The sequence below is a fragment of the Corvus moneduloides genome, chromosome 1, assembly GCF_009650955.1.
Source record: "Corvus moneduloides isolate bCorMon1 chromosome 1, bCorMon1.pri, whole genome shotgun sequence".
In the NCBI taxonomy this organism is placed as follows: Eukaryota; Metazoa; Chordata; class Aves; order Passeriformes; family Corvidae; genus Corvus; species Corvus moneduloides.
In genome coordinates, this window is record NC_045476.1 from 71,356,041 (window position 1) to 71,365,514 (window position 9,474).

Consider the following 9,474-nt stretch of genomic DNA (forward strand, 5'->3'; position numbering starts at 1 on the left):
TTTAAACACAATTTTTCAGACTTGCCATTTACAACAAGCCTCTGCATTACTTGTTTTCTTTTAAATCAAATGTACACTAAAATCATACCTGTGATACAACTTTCTCTGGGTCACATTAAGAAGTGGTAGTTTAGTTCTACTCTGGAAAATGGCTTTACTCACACTTCATTTGCTTAGATCTGACATACAGACCCAGAGCTACAGGAAACCAGTTTACTTGCTTCCACCGAATTTGCTCCTGGGGAAACTGGAGAAAAAATGTAAAGCAACATCTGTTTGTTGTGGCTGAGCGACATCTGTCAAAAGCCAAATGTTTTTCAGACATGGGTGCCCACAGGCAAATGTTATCTCCTAGATAACAACAGCTCAGTGACTGCACTGATTTTTCCAAGGTTACAGCATTGGCAGTCACTGCAATCAAGCAGTGTCCAGTGCCTGAAAATATCAAACCCACTACTTGTGTCCATTACCAAGCAGTGACGTGAGGCCCAAGAGTCAGGCAACCCATGCTTAAAATAGCAATTAGCATCATTGCCCAACTCCTACGCCAACAGACCCTTTCTGGTGACCTATGTTTCCCTCCTTGTTATTGCCTGTGATAAGACCCCACTGATCAAACCCAGTGGTGTTTCCCCTGTCACTGTGATTGGCAGTCCTGGCTGTCAGAGCACACTGTCCACACTCAGCAGCTGTGCCACATGGAACACAGCACTGGTTCAGTCATTGCAGATGCCAAAGGGTGGGTTAGTGCACTGGTCTCTCTGCAAGGACTGCCTGACCCTGAATTATTTTCTTTTTCAAGGAGGAAGGCCCACGTGTTAAGAAAACATCCAGTCTTGCGTTATGCAAGAAGATAACGCAGGAGCTGTTTGTTCCAAAACACAGCGCGGGGAATACACGCACACCTCTCTGTGTGTGGGATGCACACACGCCACACAACAAGGAAACAAGCCATGGCACTTGATTGCTTTGGTACACATGAAGTTTGAGCAATAGTGCCAGAACAACAGAGACAGCAGCAAGTACGTGGATATTTTGAGACATTATTGAGCTTCAGCCACTGCTGATTTCTCAATTTCTCCACCACATGCTCCCTAGAAGCAGTGTTTCCAGACCTTTCCTTTCTCACAGCTCAGGGATACCCCAACAAGACAGGTCAGAGGGAGGACTATTCACCCTTAGGAGCCACCCAAGTCACCATAATTTTTGTGCTTCATGATCTCTCTGCCTGCTGCAGCCAGTGTCCAGAGCAAGTGAGCAGACGCCACGTGCGTGTCCCTGTCCCCACGTGCCATTGTTCTCCAGAAACAGCACCAAATGAAGAGCTGGCTGGTTGAAGTCTGTGCTGAGATTTATATAATTTTTTACCCCTTCTTCTTTTTCCTCCTCAGACGAGGTCTCTCAGCATGTTCCGGTGGTTATTGTTCTCGGGCCGTGCAAGGGCAGTGCCCCAGAGGGGCTGGGCTGGAGCCTGATGTGTTCCCCACCCACATTCCTTACTGGTGGGAGACGGATGTCTCCTCACGGCCTGTATTTGCACAACTTACTGTATATTTCCATAGAAGGACAACAAGCATCTACCTAAGCATAAGAAGCCTCCCGGATGACAAACATTGTTACATTCGCACCCAAAACAAGGGATTTGCGAAATACAGAAATTCCCTTCGTGCTTCTCCTCTGAGGTTTTGCTGGGATTTTTTTCTTTCCTGCTTTAAGCGACAAAGTCATTGTATGAGTAATATTGTCCCATGCTTTTTTTTGTTGTCATTCATTTGTGCTTCCTATGATTTTCTTATCAGACAAGCTTCCAGAGTTCTGGAAAAGGATTTGCATATGAATTGCCTCTTCCACATGTGCGTAACCTCTTCAGTTTTTTAATGAAAAAGCCACAAAAGTTGTCATTTTCAGATGAAATGGAGGTCTGCTATGAGATGCTTAAGCACGTTCTAATTTTACAAGATATGAGCTGTCCTAGTGGCTCCAGGGGCCAGTAAACAAGCACCTGTGTTAAAAACAAAAGTTTATCTCATTACAGGCCTAGCATGAGTTCTTTATCCAGGATCATCTGGGAGCAAGGTAAAAGTGCCTTTGTAGCTGCCTTGATGATGCGAGGATAGGAAGCAGGGAAAGTTTGTAGGCAGACCCAATCTCTTTTATTGGGCTAACAGATACAGCAGGGAAAAAAGCAAGAAAACTTTGGGGCACACTCTAACTGATGCTACTTGCTTCTCTAAACAGAGAAGTAGACAAGGTCTTCACAGGTACAGATTAAGGTCTGAGAGCTGAAATGGAGAGGAATACAGCTGTAGGACCTTGCTGACTTTAGCTGAGTACCTTTGAAGGCAACCTCCTTCCTCTGGTACGCATACCATTTATTTTGTTGATTAAAAACAAGTTTATTTGGGCTTTTTTTTGTTGCTAGTATGAGCACAGCTACCCAGGGAGGGAGATTTATCTCACTTTACAGGAGCTATCTCAGTGTTAGGCAGCTGGCATGATCTGGTGTGTCTGGGTTCCCACTGCAGCCAGTGGAAAAGGATGAGCCCTTCTGGGGATGATTCAACTCATTTAATGACAGATACCAGAGACAAGAGGGATGAATCGCCCTATAGACAGGCTTCGCTCTTTCTGCTGAGAATATAGGGACTCTGGATGACTAGACCTAGACTTAAACAGCTAAAATTAGATGTGATGAATCATACCCAAAGGTGATATTTTTTTCATGCTAGAAGCACAGACACTACCCACCCAGTAAAATTAGCAAGGCAGCAGTGTCTGTCAGCATAAACCCAGACCATGTCTTTGCAGTTCAGGAATTTGAAGAGTCATCTCCCAAACACCCAACTCCTCCTACAGACTCCCCTCCCTTCCTGGGACCTATTGTATCCACAATTGCCCTGTGCAGATTCAACACCCTAAAAATCTTTGCTAACCATTCCCCATCTCCTTTGTGCCAACAAAATGGGCCCAAACCACTACAAAGAGAACAATCCTTGCTTCCTATACATTTCCGGTGGGAGCCAAGGCAACTTGGAACGTCAAGAAAATGGACTCTAAGATTTAACACCTCCAGTGCATCAAAGATGAGACTTGATATGGAGGTTTAATTCAAGCCTCCCCCGTCAAATCAGGGTGAGATTCCAGTAAAATGGTATAGTTGCACTTGTAATGACCAGCACCAAAACTTGTTGAATGTGTGTGTGGGGGACCCTCAAGTAATTGCCTCTGCAGTACATTCCTGTGTGTTACACAATTACACTTCTTCCCATTATGAGATGAGATATCAATAAAGGTCTCATCCTAAGCAGCCCTCCTCACACCTACTTTTGTAGGATTACATAATAGAATTGCAAATATGCTCAGCAGCAGTATGCATTCCCAGCCCTTTCTGAATCTTGATAAACTCCTGACCTCTGTGACAGCCTGCAGGAATGAGATCCACAGTTGAATTATCTCACGCAGGCAAAAACAGTCCCTTTTTCAGCTTTGAACTTGCTACCTTTTAGTTTCTTCCAGTGTCCTTGGATAGCAGCTAGGGCACGTTAGGAGTTTTCCAGCGAAACAAATTGGAAAAGGGCAATTCAGAGTGAAAATGTCTTCAGGAAACGTGTCTGTTTGACACACTTCTGGTAAAGCACAGGCAGGACTGGGTCCCAGAGGCGTTTCCTGCTGGGTGCACAACATAACACAGGGGAACTGAAGGCTGCAGGGATCCCTGCTCCAGGGCAGGTCATTACTGGGCTGGCCACTTCTAGGAGACCAGAGGCCTGAGGAACCCTGGCTCTACTGAATATTTTGGAGTTTAGATATTACTCTTCAAAGGAGGTTTAAAATTTTCCTGGATATCCTGTTTGAATTTTGAAATTTTTGTGGAATTCTCATTTTCCAGGAATTTGCAAAACTTATTTCCCTGCCCCTGGTTCTCAACCAAAGACTGCAGCATTTCCTCCCTCCTTACCCAGCCCAGCAAATTTCAAGCTGGTATCATGACACTCAGTCCTTTTAATTTCTGATTTTAAAGAAGCATTTGTCACCTTTTCAACTTCTTCCCTCCTCAGGGTTTGTAGACAGCCCTCAGTTGTTTTCATTTGGTTTTTTTTGCTGTCCTGAGAAATTTCTCCAAATCTACAATGTCTATATGTGAGTAGCAATCAAACCCAAAAGCTCTCAATGCCTTTAACAGGGGGACAGGGTTGACATTTTCCATGTATGCAAATATAAGGTGGTCACCACCTGAACACTTTCACACCAATACCCACCACCCAAGGCGCGTGAGGGAGTGCCTCGGTGCGTAACGATGCGCAGTATTTGGCAGGACTTCAAAATCTTCCTTCCTCCCTTTTGGTATGTCTCTGGCATGTAACTGCAGCTCTCCCAAGCACTCACTGAATGCCAAGTAAGGGAAAAGTGACTCGCTGGCTTAGAAATGCAGACCCCTTTCTTTGCAAGAAGGAGAATTTCAAGATCTGTCTTCTGTTCCTGTCTGGGCTGAGAGAAGGGACCTGAAGGCACATTTAGGGACACTTCCTTTAAAGGTTTGTTTCAGCCAAGTATGGGCCTATCACTACAAAATTAAACAAGAAATTCCCATGCAGAACAAACAGAAAGGGCCAAAAGGTCTTCTAGTGGACATTTTCCTTTGGTGTCCTTCTTCTGAAGCAGATTGGGATTGCACTGATGCATATTTCAGGGGGAAAAAAAATAGAAAAACAATTCCCAAACCCTGACATCATGAACAAACCAGAAAAAGAAGCATGGTAAATTCGTACTTCTCATAACCCTCATTTTCTCGTATTATTCTTTCTCATTCCACTGTAGGGAGTATAAAACAAAACAGAAGACGGTGCAGATCTGATTTTTTTGTATGAAAATTACACTAGCAAGCCTGAAGCCACTGCATTAATGTCACATGCTGAGGACCACAATCCACGTTACCACACTGGAGATGGAGAGGGGTGAAAAGATTGGAAAGGCACTAGACAAACAACTAATGAAGTTGGTCTAAGGATGATGAACCTGTGAATAACAGACTTGGGGGATTCAAGGCAACCTAGGTCTCCAAGACAACTCTTCCAGTTGTAGTTCGAAACTTCCAAAAGCCTGGAAGATTTGAGAGCCACAGCTTTGGCTGATAGCTCACATCTTTTCCATTTCATGGAAATTCGTGCAGCCTGACCTCTGCCAAGTATTGGGCTGGCGATGCTCCCTCACAGCTACATCTCCATGAAACCAGGCAGAAGCATGGGAATCTAAACTTTGTGTGCCATTGTAGCCAACCATCACTGACCAGTGCACAAGCTTTATTTACTGCCTCTCTTCAACTATATATAGCCAGCCAGATCTGGAAAAACACAAATTGGGTCATCCACTCCAGTTGCTCACACCAAAAGGGTTGTTTCCTTACTTTATTATTCCTATTGTCTTATCCTATCTGGTCTCACCCACCCGTGACATTGCCTATGCTGGTCTGACAATCTATTCTAGGCATGCTCAAGGTTGTGAATTTTTTTCCTTATGTCTAGCCTCATTCTTTTTCCATTTTTAATTTTAGGCTAAAATCTGTTCAGACACTTTCTAGATAATCCAGATAACCCTCTTCCTTTCTTTCATGCAATTTCCTTTCACTTATTTATATTGCTATCATCATGTCATCACTCCCTAGTCTAACTTTTTCCAAGAGTTTCTGCCTGATGTACTCTCTGTTCCCGCACACTTGTGTGCTCTTCCAAGGCTTTCCAATCTACTTTTCTACCATTACGATAGTTTTCAGCTATCATGCAGCATTTGGGAAGCACAGTTTCCTGCTCCCATCCCACATGTCAATACTAAAGGCTAGAAAATTTACACACTCTGTTAGCATCATTTTAGTCTTGTAGGCCTTTAAAGCATTTCTTTGCCCTCAGCATCTTACTTGTCATTTCCATTGTGAGATCACAAAATGTACAGGTCAAGATTATACCTGATACTTGCACAAATCTAGGAGTTTGAAGGGCACTTGGCCTTGTGGTCATCTATAGGTTGTTGTCACCATAGGGTTGAAGACCCTGAAGGACTGAGTAACGAGAGAAATATCAGATGCTGGGAACAGAAGCAGAAGATAGGCACAAGATCCAATATTAAATAAAAACATCATCATACAGAAGATTTTTCAAGTAGTAAAAGACGGTCAGTAGAGTTTAGGTTATTTCACATGTAGCCAAAAGTACTGTTTACATGGGGACAGTGAAAAATTCACTGCTGCAAGAGGGACCATCACCTTTCCAGCATATCCTATTGTAGCTTAACTCTGCTTCTCACTAGCTGGTTTACAACTAACTTACTACTAGTTCCTTGCTAGTCAGCTTCACACATTTGTATCTTAGTCTTTAGAGGTAACAAATTATATTTTTTTAAAGGGAAAAGCAGTTAAGTGATTCTTGCCTAAAGGTATTTTTAAAAATTGTTACTTCCATATTATTATTGTTTTTCTAATCTTCAAATATATAAATCACATCTTTGCAAATAACAATTTCCCCTCCTTGCCCCTGTCGTTTGAATGTTGCCTGCCAGTGATTGGAATTCGAGCCTTGATTTTAAGGCACTACATGTTGTAGTTATTGAAACACTGAGCTTGCTGCCACCACCGAGGCCCCAGGATAAAGGTTTTAAAAATCATAAATGTTAGTTACACCATGATTTTATTGAATATCACAGGAAGGCAAGGTATGTAATTGTGATTTTATTTTTGACAGCCTACCCTCTCACCTGTCCTTGTATCAACCTACTGGAACCTGATGGGCAGGTTGTAGATGTATCCACAGTTTTCAACATCCAATATGACAAATGAGAAAAAAAATCCTTTTATGTTAAGGAGCAGGATCTTCTAGTGGCATAGGTGAAGATATCACTGTGTTCCTGAAAATGCTAATTTTCGGAGTTTCTGAATCAAGAGAGATACTTTAGATGATCCTGACTGTAATCTGGTGGTGTCACCCCCTCAAACCAAGGGGAGCATTGTCATCCCCTGGATAGGTCATCCCAACCCACTCAACACTTCGGAGATGACTGAAAACTACACTTCTTTTGGTACTTTCAGAATGGCTTCACAGCCACTAGAGCTGGTGGAAAGGATGGAGCATGAACACAAGTGCAGCAAGGCACTGGAAGGGGAGAGCAAACATGGTACCATGCAACCATAGGGAAGCACTAGGGGCAACTCTAGGTGAACTTACAGAATCAGAAAGCAGGATTACCATAGTTGTCAAAATAGAATTGAAGGAGTCAGATGCAGACCTAATTTCTCTCTACCACTTTTGCAGTGTTTAAGCAGACAGCCTCTGAATGCAATCTCTCTATCAGTTTATACAATGCTAAAATGTGGCTACTAATTACCTTATTGAAAAGAGTGGCTATTGCAGGACTAAGGCAGAACAGCAAAATTAAAGAGACCAGGCTGCTGAGAATGTAATTAAAGAGTGTTTGCAAAATGCCATGATTATTGGATAAATGGTAGGCCTGGGGACACTAATTACTGTGGTAAAACTGCTTTTGGTGATGTTTTATATAAACAATTAATGTGATGAGCCTAGAGAGGAGGGATTTGATACACTGTCACCCCTATGGTCCCTAAGACTTCGGCAAAATTAAATAATTCTTCCATAAGTATGTTTTAGTTCTTCTAGCAGCTGTGACAAGTAAAGAATAAAAGTCAGTAAAAAAAGAAAGATTAGAACATGGTTGCCAAACTGTTAGGAAGGAAAGGTTTTGTCTAGTTACAGTCAGAAGCATCTTGGAAGGGTTAGCCAGCAAACAGAACTGAAAAACTTCAGCCCAGGGATACAGACACCAGGATAAGAAATATTAGGCTGTCCATGTAACTATTATTGCAGGAAAGTGGGTCAGAGAGTCAAGAAACCGATTAATAAGTGGGGAATAGTATGCAAGGCAAAAAACAAATATCAGCATTTTTCTCCCTTGAAGTTGTTGATAACTTGAAGCTGTTTCAATAATGATATCCCAAACTGATGGCAATGTTTCCTCTGACCATCCAACACTATCCTGTTGCTTTGTGTTTTGAAGGGCTGTCAGTCACATGGAAAACATGGAAGAAAGGTCAAGAAGAAAGTACAGGATACGAAAGAATGTTGTGCAATCAAGTCGTGGCTTTCAAGTGCACAGAAGCCCTGCACAGGCATTTGCAGCTTGATCCTGCAAGCTGTTCCTGACAGCAGCTGCCAGTGTTTGTGCAAGCACCTGAGGGAAGCCAAAAGGTTGATGTGCATCACTGGTGTTCCTGGAGACAGTGTCTGTATGCGATTCCAGTGCAGTACATGACCAAGAGCTAATGTCTTGGTCCACACTTTTGGAGTCAGTGGAGCACTGACACACACAGTGTGTGGATACAGTGAGGAAAGTTTTTACTATGTGATCCTCTCCCTCTTCCCTCACCACCCACCCCCCTCCCCCCCCCCCCCCCCCCCCCCCCCCCCCCCCCCGCCCTCTATTTTCCTTTGTTTGTGTGTTTGGGGTTTTGTTTGTTTGTTGTATTTAAAAGGTTTTGTAAGCTGACATCTTAGCCCTTTGTCCAGAGGATGATGAGAGTGAACATTCTTATGTTCTCTGATGGCTGTTGTTGAAGTGGGAAAGAGCAACCAAACCTCTAGGGAAGCTGGAGTTTAGGTTTTAAGCCCAGTTTCAGCCCAGGGCAAAAAATATTCTCTGTGCTACTGAGCTCTCACAGCAGGAAGGTCTTTGTATGCCACAGAAGTACTCACGTGCGTCTTAGAGCCACAGGAACTGGTCAAATTCAGAACCCTTGAATATCAGTATCGTGCATGTTCTTCGAATCAGCTCAGGTTCATGCCCATGCCCACAATTCTCAGTGCTTACAGCTCAGAGAGCAGCGCTCTGCAGAACTGGGAAACAGTGCCCATGTGAAATCAGGGCAGAACACTACTATCCCTGGGGAACAGAAAACCAAAACCCAACAGAGAGAGCACCAGCCCAACAGCTCTTTCTTGCTGAAAATTACTGGTTTTGCTACAAAACAAGCTTGCTCTGGATCCAGTCTTGACATCTCTGCAGATTACAGAAAGACAGTCCCTGAAGCCACATGTCAAGACACTGTTTCCTCACAATACTTGCATGACACCTTTCCTCAGCTCAGAGTAAAGATACAGGAGACATTCTCTTGAGCCAGAACACTCCTTGGCCAGCATATTTAGTCTGAGCTGTATATCCAAGGATCCTGAACGTTTTGTCCCTTAGGCAGCAGCCTGCTATTAATACGCTATTTGAGAGAGCCCATGCCAAGAGGAGAGCAAAGCATCAAGGAGTAATGAAAACCCCTGGACAAGTCTAGTAATTTATGTTAATTTTACTGTTGTCATCATCTAGATAAAAGAATGGAAGTGACCAGCTAACAAAGGTGGGTTTCTAAAATTCAGGGAAAGCCACAATCAAAGGGCCACATTCTGCAGCAGCTCTGGCTCCTTT